This window comes from Elephantulus edwardii, unplaced genomic scaffold (genome assembly GCF_000299155.1).
Source record: "Elephantulus edwardii isolate Elephantulus edwardi_28Jun2011 unplaced genomic scaffold, EleEdw1.0 scaffold00030, whole genome shotgun sequence".
NCBI lineage: Eukaryota > Metazoa > Chordata > Mammalia > Macroscelidea > Macroscelididae > Elephantulus > Elephantulus edwardii.
Genome location: NW_006399780.1, coordinates 20,431,356 through 20,440,048, shown reverse-complemented (window position 1 = coordinate 20,440,048; position 8,693 = coordinate 20,431,356). Strand labels below are relative to the sequence as shown.

At 38.9% G+C, this 8,693-nt stretch overlaps 1 pseudogene; it reads right to left on the bottom strand.

Annotated features, from left to right (window-relative positions):
* Window positions 1-7,106: 7,106 nt before the first annotated feature.
* LOC102855040 lies at window positions 7,107-7,842 on the bottom strand (annotated as a pseudogene).
* Window positions 7,843-8,693: the final 851 nt, after the last annotated feature.

Sequence of the window (8,693 nt, the reverse complement as noted above, 5' to 3'; positions counted from 1 at the left end):
AGATTAGAAGAAACACACCAACCAAATCCCATCATTTGTGATTTTCATCAATTTTCTATTAACTTGGGCAATAAGAGAACTTTTGCTATTATACAAAAGAGATCAGGATACATAGTTTTTAAATTCTGCAGCTTGGCATAAAACAACCTAGTCTTCTCTCAAGAGAGAATATCCCAATATCTTATACACCGATTTCTTAGTACAGGTTCTAAAGAATGTGGTTAATAATCACCTAGGGTGATAGAGTATAAGGCTACATTTAAAAAGAATCCTTGATACTTGGATTGTTTGACTTTAAATCCATAACCAATCACTTACTCTCCACGTGTCCAAATATAAGAAACCCATAGTATATTTCCTTATCACTAAAATTTTTACTTCATAGTGAGATTATGAAATCTAAAATGCATGTTATTATATGTGAAATGAATAGCATATTTGGCATAAATTTAAACCTATACATTTTTAACTATGATTTAAGAAAGTTTAAAAGAAAAGATGAATCACAAATAGAAACACTGTACTCTCTTTCAAAGAATTTAAAAATTCTCCCCCCAAATACCCTGAACAACCCTCAGATCATCTTCCTCAAGGAAACTCATTATGAAACATCATCTTATGATTAGGTAAGAAATCTGACGGCACAGTGGAATAAGCACTGGTCAGCGAACCAAAGGTAGGTGGTTAAAACATACTACCTGCTCAGTAGGAGAAAGGCGAGGCCATCATCTCCAGTTAAGATTTACAGCTTTGGAAAATTTTCTCTGTCCTGTAAGGTCTCACTATGTTAAAACCAATTTCATCAAAATGAGTGGTGGTATCATTATGCAAAATTCCCCAAAATAAATTTTAAAAAATTAAAAAATGCTGATTAGATATAGCATTCACAGGAAGCTCCAGGAAGGATCTGAGTCTGTTCAGTGAAAATTCTAGTAATATAAAGTACTTTTTAATTACATGCTATTATTTTAAGAATCCTAAAACTAAAAGTTGGTAACCAAGAAGCAACAACTCTCAACTTCTCTGCTTTATAAAAATCTGTTGACTTCATTTTTTCTGAAACCCCTAGAAATTAAGACAATGACAAAATGTAATTTTGCCTTTTATCTCTACTCTAATTTCTGTATTGTGAGAGCAGGCAATCCAGAAGACTCAAGAGTTACAAAAATAAAACATTTAAAATATGACTATTTTACCTAGAAAGTTCAACAGATCATTGGGAGCAGCTTGGATTTCGTTTCCATCACTGGTGGGATCTGAAGGTGCAGCAGTGGACAAGCATGCAATGAATGACAAGAGTGAGCTCTAGGTGAGACTCTTGGGACTTCAACTCCAAATTAGTGAGTTTTTTGGTTAATGACCTAACATTCTTGTACCAACGAATAAAAGAACAAAAAGATTATAATACAAGAGTTTCCATTGCAGAATTCGTAAAGGAGAGTATAGAAATGAACTCCACAGAAGAGAAGATATATGAAAGTATAGTAAGATTATTTCCAGCTGTTATTATTGTTGCTATTTACCATCAAATCTGACTAAATCATACCTGACCTTTCAATGGGTTTTCAGAGACTATAGATCAAATAGGAAGAAAGCAGCTGGTAGATTCAAACTGCATGCTTTTGCATAGGTAGCATAACTCCTTATCACTAGGCCACTGAAGTTCCAATCAAAGTAATTGTATTCTCTGCCTTTCAGTGAAGTAAAAGCTCTTCCCTCAGGTTCTGGTCTTAACAGAGTTATATATGTCTACCATTATTTCAACATAACTCAACCTGATTATTAAATCAGGAGAAAAACATTAACTCAGAATTTAAAAGACAGAACAATGGTCATCCATGTTATGATACAAGGCAAATACATTAAGTAGAATTGGTTACTTTAAGAGCATTGAGTTGAAAACTACTCTTTTACTATCAATGAAAAAGAAACTTGAATGCAATCACAAGAGTTCTTCAAAGTGGAAGAAAGAAACAAGACATTCAGAAGGAAGTAATAAAGCCACTTAAAAATACCAGAGAGTAATAACATTGCTGGCTTGGATTATGGAGGAGAGAAAAGATGAGACAGGAATGTGAGTGGTTTCAAGAAGCAAAAAATGGTAAAGAAGATGAGCAACCTCCCAGCACGGAATTTACTGTCTCTGAAAACTCACTGCAGGGTCAGTCAGGATATTAATGTAGCAACTTGCCTTTAACAGAGTAGGAGTCTATGTCTATCTTCTGATCCAAAATGGAATGATAGTAAAATTGTGTTGTCTTAAACTGCCACATTGTTGGAAAGTTATTACAGTATCAAATACAACACTTATACATGAATACATAAGTCAGATTTGGTATGTGAAGCCTCCAACATTAAATCAGGAATGTAACTTTCAAACTTCTCTTTAGAAACCCTTTATAAAGTGTATATTTGCAATGGGATCTGTTTAGCAAGAGATTGTAAAGGGAATTGATCATTGAAGAAGGAGATGAAGTGCAAGTGCCGACTCACCAGGGCTGTCTGTTGCAGGTATTACGTCATTCTCTGAAAGAGTAAAGAGTAGAATGAGAGATAAAGACCAATGAAGTAAAAGTCAAATACTTGCACAAATGCAGTCAGTCTGTGTCTGGTACACCTGATGAGGAGAAAAGCAGTTAACAATAACATAAAATACTAGGGAGGAACCTTATAAAGTGTCTTATATTTGGTTGTTTATATTTTTCTAAAATGATGGTCTGATTACATTTCTAAAAATACTTTAAGGTCACCAACAGCAATCAACAAGGCTTCAGTTCTTGGGAACAAGCTAGATAACGAAGTTGGGAGCATTTGCTCTTGCTATTTCATCTCCATACAAAATGAACATCTTGTTGTACTGTTTCTCCAAAACTTATTTTCAAGTAAAAATCTTTACTTACGGCCAGAGACCAAGACAATGGAAATGCCAATCAAGATGATGGGAGCAAAAAGCCTCATGATGATGAAGAGTGGAGCAGAGAAGACTAGCAGGAAAGCGTCTGAGCACAGGAGGTACCCAGGAGCTACCTCTGGACCCCAGCTCCCCATGCTATATATGCAGAGTGCCCCAATCAGGAGCTGCCAGGTTAAAATCTCAATCCTTTAATGCCAGGAACATCTGATGCTTAGAGCAACCACTAAAGAATCAACAACTAAGCTGAAGTCCCTTTGGAAAGGTCATGAGCTTTAAGACTTTGACTCTGAGCCAGGTTTAAATCAACAGATTCCCATATAACTACTTTTTTTCCGCACAATAGCTTCTAGTCTACCTTCATTCTCATCTGACTGAGATAGTAGTAAAGTATCATATTATAAAAACAGTTTCTGACTAGTTGAAAATGTATATAGATCAGCCTTTTTCTTGGCCACACTGCCTCTTTCTGACTCATTAGAATTGGTAAATTTGTTACTTGTGTGACCCTATATGTGCTCTCAAGGCCAAATAATCAGTGTTATAAAGTTTAAGAACTATTTCTATTACACAGGACTCTCCCTTCCTCTTAATATAAGTTTTTAATTTTTTGAAATTGCAATTGAATTTTGAATTTTGAAATTGCAAAGCAATGAAGATAGTGCAAGCTACATCTTAAGTGAAATATGCCACATGACCATATTGGTTACTCATATTGTCGATAATATAACCAAATGTGGGTCCCAATGAGGACCCCAAGGATGATTACAGAATATCTTTTGTGGGACCATGAGTATAGATGATTCACTACATTATGAAATAGCTCTTTATGTGTTTCACTATCAAAAACTTAATGCCAATGAGCCCATTCTAACTCATAGCAATGCTCCATCAGGCTTCGGTAGCTGTAAATCTTTAAAGGAGAGACTGTCCATCTTTCTCCCAACAAGCAAGCGGGAATCAAAGTGTCAACCTCTAAATTAGTAGCCCAACTCCATTTATGTTGCAGCACCAGTAGATGTAATTGTTAAAAATTTCTTGTTCAAGCAAATTATGTATTTTGTAATTAAGAGAACCTCTACCTATTTAGAAATACTGAACACCTACTCTTTCATTTGGAAAAGAATTTATCATAGAACAAAAGCCCTAAATTTGATGAAAACTTACATTCAAAACGTTCAAAATGTATTGAAAAAGACAAAATATACAGAAATGAAAAAAATTTTAAAATACATGGAAAGAAACACTATTGTAATTGTCCACATAGTATATCAAGTGATAAGATCAAGATAATAAAGATCAAGATGAACATGAAAACTCAGATCATTGGGTAAAAGATTTATCTCTAAACTCAGAAATCAGAAGAGCCTCATCATACCTCTCATATTCAATCTCACCTGTCATCTCCGGGAAACTCAGAAAAAAGTAGTGGAACATGACACAGGTAGTTTCAAGTTTTAATACATTACATCCCCCTGGAATTTCCAGGACTCTTAGTTCTTGAACTTTGAGTCACTTCATATGATCAATGTCCCTGTAGTCAACAAAGAATATCTCCTCTTTGGACATTCCCCCCTTCTTTTCAACCCTGGATTTGTGATACATTTATCTCCTTTGCCCATACATACACAATCCCCCCACCACCACCACCTTAAACTCCTACATGGGTTACTTCTAACTCCTTAAGATTGTAACTAGCCCAAATATACAAGAAAGATACAACATATAAATATATCATGGTGTAGATATACAGTACAATACTATACATGAGTAAAAATAAGTGAACTAAAGTTACACATGAAATTACACTAATGTTGACCAAGTGGTAAGAAGCTGTGTTGCAATGCTGTTTGAATCCACTAGCAGCTTCAGGGGAGAAAAATGGACAATCTCCTCCTGTATGATTAACTGCCTCTGCAAACCCACTGGAGGGTCAGCTATGGATTGGTTCTGGCTTGACAGCACACAACAGCAACAACAATGTTGACTCAAAGAGACCAAACATAAGAGAAACTATATTTTAAGATTCAAATAATATTCAAAACTGAACAAAATAAACTATATTTTAAGAAGCTGCAACAGTCCTCACATTTGGAGATAGATAGGAATGAGCGATTAGGGTGATGGGAGTTCCCATTTAATAACCAGTTGGAAATTCCATACTCATTGATCTAAAAAATTGTCAAATATACTTCTCTTTGTGTGAGTCACACTTTGCAATTTTTTTAAAGGCAGGTGTATACAATAGCTTAGTCAGGTCAGCTTCTAAAACGTGCTTACAGGTACATCAGACTTCAGCATTGCAGCTGTAGGCCAGTGTTAGAAAGCTCTTTGTCTTACTAGTTAATTATAGCATTTTTTTTGCCCCACTCTCCACCCCCAAATCCTCAAACAAACTTAGGACAAAGCTCCTAGTTCTGGTTCCAAGGGGAAGCAGTCTCAAGGTCAGCTTTGTCTCATGTGAGCTCTCTGGTTCTCTGCTGCAGCTGCTGCTGTTATAGACCTCAGTCTGAGTGATACAAGAATCTTTGGCCCCAAAGGACTCTCACTCTGCATTCTTTGCTTTTTCGTTGCTGGTTCTGAAATGTTCCATTTTTGCTGCTGAATCTCCACTCAATTTAATGGTAAGCCTAGCCTGTCCACTTGTGAATAGACCATTACATCCCATTTGCATGTATGTTTCCATCCATGTGGTAGAGTCAAACTCAATGGCTAGGGAAGCCATTCTGAACAATGAACCCTTGACACTACAGATCATCCCTGCTTTTTCTAGCTAGTTACCATCATATTTGAAAAATTAACTTTCCCCTTACAACCATCTTACTAGTAACGACATCTGTGAAAGCATGTAAGTCAGCTACTTCATGCCTCATGCCATAATATCTCCATTTTAGATAGCCAGTTCTTGAATTGTCCATCCCTTTCAAACCAGTGCTTTGAGGGAACAAGCATGTTCCATTTTGCTGAAGAATTTCTCTTCAGTTTGAAAACTTTGCACATTTGCATCCAAAAGCAAAGTCTAATTCAGAGCGAGCCATAAAATTGCAACAATAGATTAGCTCATAGAATGGGCAATCTTTTCTACATCTGGTTGGGTGCTGGTCAACTCATCCCAGCCACCTGTGGCTAAGTCCAAATGGACATCAGCCACAAACTCAGGAGTTTACACTTCTCCGTTTTCCAGACAGGCTGCTCCCTTCATTTAGCCTATGCCTTTATATAAGACTAAGTCAGCAAGCCAGGGGTACTCATGCTCCCTGGTCCTCAAGCCAGCAACCCTTTTTTCCCTAATCCAACTGTGCATGATAGATGTACAGCACTGAAGTGACATATCTAAGCTCAGCCTGTCTCTTGTTGATGTATGCCTCTTACTTCTACTATAGTGGATCCAGGTAATCACTATAAATGAGAATACTAGCCAACTTCCTTTAGTTTCAAGTCCTGGAAGTAGATTCTGATGGGCACCAACTTGACTCTGCCTCAGAAGCCAAACAACTTGTTCCAGTTTTCAAATCTCAAAGTTTCTTTTTTCTTTTTTTCTCTCTTTCTGCTTGCCTTTCTTTCAAAAGTGAATCTCTTCAATCAAAAGTCCAAAGTGGGTCTACAAATTCATTCAAATGTACATCTTCTCAAAGTACTGGATGCAATTTAATGATTCCCCTACTTTTAACAAGCTTATGTCTAGGGTAACTCTTCCCTTTTAGTACTTCTAATCAAGTACTGGCCAATGGTACAGTGATATTCTTTCTAACTCTCCAATATCCAGTACTTATTTCTTTCTTTCTTTTTTTTTTTTTTAGTTTTGTACAAGAGTTTTTAAAAAATCAAATCAGCAAAGCTGATTTGGCTTCTTTTTGAGCCCCAGGATCGCCATCTGTCTGTGTATGTGTGTCTCTTCTCTCTCAATCTGGCCAGTCCAGCCTTGCCACCATTAACACCATTTCGGCATTCCTTGGCCTCTGCTTGTACCCTAGTCTGGGTTTTCAGGGAGTATGAATATGAAATTGAAGAGTGAGGCTGTTTCCGAATCACCCATGTGCCCGTCTAGACTCCAGGTAGAGAGTGTGGCTCTCAGAGAATAGAGGATTAGGAAGGGCAGGCTCTGCCCAAGAAGTCAGCCTCACTTGACAGATCAGAAAGCATCTCACCTTCTCTCTCCTCCCCCACACCAACTCAGGTGGAGGAAGAGTAGCTGTCATGAGAGCCTATGTTGGTGAAGGTTTTGACTCAACACAGACTAAACATCATCAGTGAACCTGAGGGCATCTAACATTGGGAATAGTTGAGAAAAGCCTTGTGCCACTGGGGTCACTGAACCAGGGCTTAATGGGGATGGCGTTGTCTGGATGGCTGCTGTAAGCTCCTGGGAAATTGTCTAGGACCACAATGCTGGAGAGGTCACTGTAGACCGCAGAGAGGTTCTAAATGTAGCTGCTCAACTCCAAACTGCAGTATTGTCTATAGTATCTCTTCTTAAGAATGTTTCTGTTGTTACCCAGTTTGTCTGCCACAGCAAAGCCGTAAATCTCCATGCTTGCTGTGAACACTACCGGCTCATACCAGTGTCTCACCACTTCTAAGAAGAAATCCACATGATATCTCTTATGTACAAAAAAAAAAAAACAAACCAGACAGGATGTTTATCCATTACCACCGTAAGGATGAAGTTGGGAGGAGTTCCTGGGTAGACTGTGAACCCAGTCATGGTGAAAGTGAATAAGTGTCTCATCCAAATCCAGTTCCAGGATCTTCCTCTTCACCTAGCCTAGCTGATTCAGGGATACAGGGGATAAAGGAAGGATATCGTATCAAACTGTTTGGTACTGGATTGCTATGCAGATCTGCCTCTGCAAAAGGTAAATGAAGAAGCTCTAGAGCTTGGCTACAAAGGTCACGAATGTGAGCAACCCCAAAAGACGCTGTGAACACATTATCTGATGATCCTGGCCCCTCCCACCCTAGGAAATCCACGGCACAGCTCCACCAACCTCCTTGGGGTAGCTCCCCTCCTCTGGCAGAGGGAAAGGGGCCCAAGTGGCAGGAAAGGCTTCAGAGAGGGATACCAAGCAGATGGCTCAGAGACCACGCCTGGGAAGTGGAAAGCCCATAGTGATGGTGGGGACAGAATTGGACAGCCCTTGGGGGCCCCACAGGGACAGAGAGCAGCACCTAAGGATTCACAGACATTGCTGGCTGAGACACATTGGGTTAGGACTGGGTCCTCCAAGACTCAAAGAGAAGGGAATGGAGAATTGGGAGAGGGTAGTGAGTGAGGGGGTTAGGGAGACGGAAGGGATAGGAAGCAGGTAAAACAGTACTCATTTTTATCATGTTGTTGTTATGTGACATCTAGTTGCCTGCAACTCATAGCGACCCGATGTACAACAGCTCTGAACCCTGCCCTGTCCTGAGCCAGTCTCACTTAACTCTGATATACCTACATGCTTGCCCTTATTACTGTACTAATCCATCTCATCCAGGGTCTTCCTTCCCTGCACTGTCCTTGCACCCTTCTGAGCATGATGTCCTTCTCCACGGATGGGTCTTTCCTGGCCAGATGTCCAAAGTATGTGAAACAGAGCTTCAAAATTGTAGTTTCGGAGGAGAAACTTGGTTTCATCCTCTCTAAGATAGACCTATTTGGTTTTTGGCAGTCCATGGTGTATTCAAGACTCTTTTCCAGCACCATAACTTAAAGGTTTAAATTCTTCTTCTGCCATGCTTACTCATTGTCCAGCTCTCTGTTGCATAGCAAGTAATTGTGCAGACCATGGCCAGAAAC